Consider the following 8,209-nt stretch of genomic DNA (forward strand, 5'->3'; position numbering starts at 1 on the left):
CATGTGAATATCAAGAAACAAGGATGATCTCATCATATAACAATTTTCATATATATATGCCTTCCACATCATTTAGTCATATAAAATGTACATTTCCATAATAATTCATCTCAAGTTCAGATTATCCCATGTCAGAACTTTGCCCGTTGAATTTACTTGAAATATCGATGGATACACAGGTAGTACACTCGAGGTGTACAAAACTGTAATCCGTCAATTCATATTCGGGAGTGCTCTTTATAGCACATTATCGGAAAGCCTTCTCTCAAGCTATATAATAAGAAGCTCATATGAGTCATATATCAGGAAGCTCAAAAGATCCATATTCAAGAAGCTTCGGACAGCCATATATCGAGAAGTTCAAGCGAGCCATATCGGAAGGCTCTGGAGAGCAATTTATTAGGAATCTCACAAAGAGCCTTTAATCGAGAAGCTCACGAAGAGCCATATATCGGGACACTCATAAGAGCTGTGGTGTGTATACAACACATGCAGAATCACAACCAATTGGGATGCCTTGAAGTGCTATGAACGGGAAGCTCGCAAGAACCATATAATGGGAAGCTCGAGAAGGCTAATGACAGGTCGCTCTTTCGAGTTGTGGTGTATCTGCAACATATGCAAGACCACAACTAATTCAGGAACCCTGTATCCACCAAATTTAATTTATTCAAACGAGACTTAATACTTGTTGGGCATTATCGGATATGTGATCAATTTCATACATATGACATTTATACAATTTACATATGCAACATCCAATTCAAACATATCAATATACACAATTTAGTTACACGAACTTACCTCGACAATGTTCGTGAACATGTATGCTACTAATCCATTACTTTTTCTTTACCTCGATCTAACTCCATATTTGGTCTATCCGGATCCAATTAAGCCAAATAAGCTTGCTTGTGTTCTCTTCTCTTAGCTAGGGTTTCCATAAAAAACTAGGGAAGATGATGAAAAAGATGATATGTTCATTATTTAATTACTTATCATCTTTTATTATTTTTACTTTCTAATTTAGTACTTTTTTTTCGTTAAATTTTCATGGATGAATCATCATACTTATCTACTAACTCTTCTTAATGGTCTATTTGTTATATAAGGACCTCTAATTTTAAATTTCATAGCTATTTCATCCCTTTAGCTACTAGAACTCAACTTTTGCATTTCATGCAATCTGGTCCTTTTATCAATTAAGCATATAATCGGTAAAATTTTCTTAACAAAATTTTTATACGATATTCCTATCATGAGGTAAACCATAAAATAATTTTAAAATAATTTTTCTTACAGACTCGGATTTGTGGTCCTAAAATCACTGTTCCGATTTCACTGAAAACGGGTTGTTATAGCCCAATTGCAAGACATGACACCATCAGATTGATGATTGCTTTAACAGCACAAAACTATTGGCTTATATTCTAGTTAGATGTCAAATCGATATTCTTATATGGATACTTGGAGGAAGAGGTATTTTTTTAACAACCCTTTAGTTATATCAAGGTTGGAAATGAGTATAAAGTTTATCGATTGAAGAAAGCTCTATATGGAATAAAACAAGCTCCATGTGTTTGGTATGGTTGCATTGAGGGTTATTTTTTTGAAAGCGGGGTTTCAAAAGTGTCCACATGAACATACACTTTTGTTAAAATTGGAGATAATAGGAAAATGCTCATTATGTGCTTATATGTTGATGATCTTATTTTTATTGGAAATGATAGTGTCATGTTTGCTGATTTCAAGAAATCTATAATTGATGACTTTGAGATGTCTGATCTTGGGAAGATGCACTATTTCCTTAGCCTAGAAGTGATGCAATCTAATGATGAAATTTCTGTCCCCCAGAAAAAGTTAATTAAAGATGATGAATTACAACTCTACCAACAATCCAACTGAGTTTGCCTTAAAGCTAATTAAAGAATGAGAGGGGAAGAAGGTGGATAGCACGCTTTATAAGTAAATTGTAGGCAATTTGATGTATCTAACTGCTATGAGGCCAAACATTATGTATTCTGTAAGTCTTAATAGTAGGCACATGGAGAGCCTAACTAAAAAGCATTTATTAGTTTTCAAGAGAATCCTTCATTACTTGCAAGGAACTAAGGATTTTGGGATTTTCTACAGAGACATGATTGGCTTCACTGATAGTGATTATGTAGGAGATCAAGATGATAGAAGGACAACTTTAGGTTATGTCTTTATGCTTGGTATAGGGGCTATTTTGTGGTCACCTAAGAAGAAATCCAATGTTATATTATCAAGCACAGAAGTTGAATTTGATATTGCTACAACTTGTGCTTGTCAAGCTATTTGGCTTAGGAGAATCCTTGAACAACTACAATTCAATTTAGAAAAAGCCACTCCAATTTTCTATGATAACAACTTAGCCATCAGGTTGTCAAAGAATCTTGTATTGCATGGAAGAAGTAAACATATTGATGTAAAGTATTACTTTCTATGAGATCTTAGCAATGAATGAGCAATTAAGCTAGAGTAATGCAGAAGTGAGGATCAAGTTGCTTATGTATTTACCAAGCTTCTTAAGTTGTCATCATTTATCAATTTTAGGAAAATACTTGGCCTTAGATGTCAAGTAATAAGTATGTACTAAACTAAGGGAGGGATTGTTGAGATATTTTTGGTAAAAAAATCATCCCTAAAAAATAGGGATTACCAAATATGGTTGAGGATTTTCCTCGTATTTAGTTTTACTATTTTAGCTTTGAGCTTACTAACTTTAGCTATTGTAAAGCCTATAAAAGGCTAAAACCATTTGAAGGTATTCATCAATTCAATAAAATCATCTTCTCTCATTTGAGTTAAAAACTCATTTTTCTCTCTTTCTCTACTTGTAAGTGCAACAAATTTCGCCTCAATAAATGTGTTTTCGACACCACTCAGTCTTTATTTGTAGAGGAAAAATAAAAAATTATATTGGAACTAGAAGAGAATTAAAATAATATTTTAATAGAAAATCAAGTCCTCTTAGGACTCCTCAAGTAAGGAAATTAGCAGCATCAAGGAGTAAAACTCCTTGTGTGTCATAGCACTCATGCCAAATATAGGCTTCCTAGGCTAACTTGTATTAGGTTTAACTATATATGTTATTCAGTCTTAACCTGTATTAAAATAAATTCATATAATTATCTGACCAAATTATTTAGATTATCTATTCATAAATAATTTTTATATTAATTAATTCAATTTAATGATTTACACAACCCAATTCAAAGTTTGTTAAAATCATCATGACTTTATTATAAAAGAATTTATGTGTAAATTAATTTAATTCCCCAATTAAAATATAACTACATTGACTAATTAATTCAATTCTCACTTTGAACTCAATTATTTAATTTCATACAATTAAATGATACCCTAAAGAAATTAATTTAATTTCTAAGTCATTTTGTGTCTTCTCGAGAAAATGCATTTATTGCAGATAATAATTAGTACACTATTTCTCATTCATCATTTTCATCTATTCATTCAAAAATTTCTTATTATGCATTCGGTATAGAGTTATATTGAGCTAGTGGAGATGTTAATCAAACATATATAATTAGAGTTTGAATATTTTGTAATTAAGTTTAGACTTTTCGTCTATTAATTACAAAATTATTTAATTATATAATTATTTTGCTAAGGTACCATAATTCATCTCCCGAGTATATATCACTACCAGAGCTACAACTATTTTAGTTGAGCGTGAGTTATTGCCCATTAATGAAGCTTTTCAAAGTCAAGGTTTCTTAACATAAGTATGATACTCTTATGAAAAATCAGACATTGTCATTAGTGCCAATGGCACAAGATAGAATGACAATTGGATGCAAGTAAATATTCAAGATGAAAAGAAATATTGATAGGTCAGTTGCCAAGTATAAGGCTTAAGTAGTTGGAAAGGGGTGGTTTTGACTTCCAAGAGACATTTAGCCTGGTTGTAAAGCCAGCCTGTTGCGAAGTGGCCATTCATGCAGTGGCAAACTTGACATGCGAAGCTGTGAGCTCGACAACAAAATGCAAACTCATTTAGAGATGCGAGCTAAGCTAAGTGCGAGCTGTTATGGAATTTGGCGAACTACAAGATGTGATGTAGAAGAGTTTGCATGTGTTGATATTTTGTCTACGTCTACTTACTTAAGATTACTTGTTAGAATAAGTAGAGTTAGTATTGAAATGACCTTGATTGGTGCAGATCTACCTAATCAGGTTGTGTACAAGTTTTATGCTTACTTTTCCTAGAAGATTAGGTAGGATTAATTAACAACTTGTAATCACCCTCAGTTATATATTGTAATTTTTGGAATGAAAAAGTGAAATGAATGCACAAGCAAGTTATTTCATCTGCTATGTTATTTTTTTGTGTTCTGCACTTGGTTAAAAATGCCAACACAACCACTATTCAAATTACTCTTTCTATTTTTCTCACTATATGGTGGAAACTTCATGAAATAGATACCAACAATGATTTCTTAAAGGGGGATCTAGCTAAAAAAAGTGAATATGGAGAAACTTCTCGGGTATAGAAAGTATTTTGATGATGGCTAAAAGTTTGTCTATATGGGGTTTGAGAAACTCAAGTAGCAATGTGCCAACTAAAACCACTCTCTGCTCTAGCCTTTTGTCAAGTGATGGATGCAGTTGTCTCAACAAAAAGGAGTTGCAAGTTAACTACGTAGCTATGTGCTTGTGATGGTATTGTATGTTCTATATGTTTTATTTTTTGCTTACAGGTCAGAAATTGAAGAAGCTGGGTGAATGTAGAGTAGAGTATTGTTTGACTTTGCTTTGAATTCTATTTCAGTAGTTGTAAGGTTGTTGTGAATTGCTTGTATTGGAGTAGTTACAATAATAACAAGATATTTCCCTTCGTTTTCTCTCTTCTACTCTACTTTTTTCTTCAATGTGTTCTTCATTACATGTCATATTCATGGTCTCTTTCTTTCAATCTAGATTAGAGGTGTTTATGGGCCAAGTCGAATTAGGTTTAGGCTGGGTTTAAGCATGATATTAATACACTTTATATTTGTCCAAGCTCAGCCAAACCCAAAATATGGGTCTAAACCGTTACTGAAGCCTGCCCAAATTGGTAAATGATTAATCCAAGTCCATTCTAAATCCGTCTATATCGTTTTCAAATTTTTTTATATTATATTTAATTTAATATTTATTAAAATTTTATATATAACATTTTTTAGTATGTGCACATTATAATAATTATTTATTAAGATAGATTTAATTTCCATGTGTTAAAAATTAATTAATATATAAAAATAACATAATGTAATATAATATAAATTTAAAAATGGATCTAGCTCGGCCTTGAGTGCTTATTAGCCATGTAGAATGAAGTTCAAGGATGAAGCTTAGCACCATATTTCAAATTATTTAGCCATCTCAGCCTACAACTCTGGTAAGTTATCCTTGGGCCTGAGCTATAAAAAAGAAAAAGAGTCATTTAACCATTTGTGATTGGTAACTAATGAGATTGTTAAGTTAGTTGTATGTTTTGCAAGCAAAATTCACCAACATTTCTAGCTAGAATCCAAGGTCCTCTCTACTCAGCTTCTTTTCACTAGAATCCTCTTCAAGTGATTAGGAAAGATCCCTAATTTCTACGCAGAGTAAATTATACTATAGATCACCTAATTATATTGGAATATTTTTTATCCTATTTATAAAATCTCTAAAATTTTCACTCATTTAATCGAGATTGTTCTTTTTCCATTTCTGCTAAGTGTCTCATGGGAGGATGATGTGATAGTTTAAAAATCAGTATAATAATAAATTTAGCCATCAACTTTTACATATTGTATCGATTTAATAATAATTTTTTAAAAATAATCCTTAAAATTTACAATGATCTCTGTTTGATCATATTTCTAAAAAGTTAAAAAAATATATAAAAATACATAAATATTTTAAAATATTTTAAATATATATTAAAAGTTTTTGCCACAATACTTGTATATTAAAAATAAGCTGCAAAGCAAGCAATTACAATTAAAAATAAGTTTAAAAGAATAAAAAAAATAGACCAAAGATGGAGAAATTAAATCATGCCTGTCCTCCACACTTGTAGTCGATTGGACGGTTGGCTATATTGCGTCGTTTAGGGATTGTTATGGCGATTCTTAGCTTAATTCCAGATGTTAACAGCACAGAGGCAGCTTGGATGGTGGGCTATTTGCCTCACTTGTGTATGTTAAACAATAGTATTGTTAAGGTGGTTAGTTTGTTATCAAGTCTGTTAAGTAGTTGGTTAGGAGCTGTTATTCTCATATGTATATAATCTCATCAATGTGTTCATTCAAAGATAAGGAATAGAGATTAAAGAATTACACTATAGTTTATTTTTCTGTTCATACATAATTTTGCATAGTATCTTACATGGTATCAGCCGCCTAGTCCTGGTACGTGCTTCCATTTTCGTGTTATGGCACCGTCAACAGATTCTAACTCTGCTGATCCTATGAGTCTGTCATTTTCAAGTGCATCCTTGGTTCAATCTTTGCCTCGCCATGACACGGTGAAGCTAGAGGAAGGAAACTTTGTTCAATAGAAGCAACATATCCGGTTGATAATAGAAGGATATGAGCTACAAGGATTCTTGGAGGGCATGTTGTCTGCTCCACCTCGGTTCATCGCATCTCCAGAAGGTGCACTTCTTCCAAATCCAGATACATCTGTGTTGAATCAACGGGATAAATTGTTAGCTTCTTGGTTTCTTTCTACAATTAGTTCATTGCTTCTGTCATATTTTACCTCTGCTAAATCTGTATGTGAAATTTGGAGCACAGTGAATCATCTTTTTGCTGCTTTAACTGGTGCAAAATTTTCTCGTATTAAACATGATCTGCATTCTATAAAGAATGGCGAATTAACTGTAAAAGAATATGTTGCAAAAATAGAAAATATTTTTGTGTTACTTGCAGCCTCTGGATCGGTAGTGTCAGAGGTAGAAGTTGTTTTAGCTGGCCTCTCGTCGGACTTTGATGCTGTGTTGACTTTGGCCTCATTCTTGACGGAGCCTCTTCCTTTTCAGCGTTTAGTCGATGTTCTCTTAGAGTTTGAGAGTCGATAGATGCGAGTGGCGCGTGAGGTTCCGATGCAAGCTCATCTTGTTGAACCACCTTTGGTTACTGCGGTGGCTGACTCAGATTTGTCGCGCGATGTGCATGGAGGGTGTTTGCGTGGGCGTGGTTTCCGGTCGAGAGTGCAGTGTTAGATCTACATCAGGTTCGGTCATTTGGCATAGCGCTGTTTCTATCGCTTTAATTGCACTTACGACGACCTAAATGCTTCCAACACGGTGCGAGTTTCCTCTTTTACATATAGTGGTCAAGGGCTACAAGGTGGTGTTTATGGTGGTTCTGGTTCTGGAGAGAATTTTTTTTGAGGCTGCACACAGTTTCAAAATTAGAGTTCGTATCCGCTGCAAGCTAAGGCTACCTCTGCTTTTTATCGTTACCCTAATATAACCGAATGTGGAATTGGGTTTGGATCTGATGGTGGCCCATTTGATTTTTATGGTTTTTCTACTGGCCATAATGCGCAGAGTCAGCTGGGGTGTGACTTGGGTCAGCAGTTCGTTGGCCGTGATGGGCCTTCTACTGTGACGCATAGGTCGGCTCATGTAGGTCCAAATACAGGCTAGATTTTTAGGCGTTCGTGTGGACCGTGTTCTGGATCAAATGCAGGTCAGATTTTTGGGCATCAGAGTGAGTTGAAATTTGGGCCTAATACAGGTCAATTTTTTAGCCTGTTAGTGGACAGGATAATGGACCAAAAATTGGGCCGAATGCAGGTCCATCTCTTGAGCCTGTTAGTGGCCAAAATAATGGGCTGAACAGTGGGTAGTCCAATGCTAGCCAAAATTTTGGACTCTGTTCACTTGGGCCTAATGCTAATTGTGTTGATCTTGAAGGCTCTATGCCGAATAATACTTCTCAAGTTCCATGGCGGACTAAACCACGAGTACGTGTTTTTGATTTTGATTCCTCACAGTGTGTTGGGCTACCACGGATCCCTGATTTTCATGCATCTGATTTTTTGGATGCCACACAGTATGATTCCAATTTTGGTAATACTAACACATGTGCTCCCATGCCAATAGGAACCTCATCATGGTATCCAGATTCAGGGGCCACTCATCATGTATGTCAAAATGCATCTGATTTGAATGCTTTTACTCCAT

The 8,209-nt window shown here is 34.2% G+C and overlaps 1 long non-coding RNA gene across 1 annotated transcript; it reads right to left on the bottom strand.

Annotated features, from left to right (window-relative positions):
• Positions 1-6,295: 6,295 nt before the first annotated feature.
• LOC105784400 (uncharacterized) lies at positions 6,296-7,451 on the bottom strand. The gene is made up of 2 exons (XR_001130489.2): positions 6,778-7,451; positions 6,296-6,698 (listed from the first exon to the last, which is right to left on the bottom strand). It is a non-coding gene; the product is annotated as an uncharacterized LOC105784400 (long non-coding RNA).
• Between the last annotated feature and the right edge of the window lie 758 nt (positions 7,452-8,209).

The sequence above is a fragment of the Gossypium raimondii genome, chromosome 13, assembly GCF_025698545.1.
Source record: "Gossypium raimondii isolate GPD5lz chromosome 13, ASM2569854v1, whole genome shotgun sequence".
Taxonomy (NCBI): Eukaryota; Viridiplantae; Streptophyta; class Magnoliopsida; order Malvales; family Malvaceae; genus Gossypium; species Gossypium raimondii.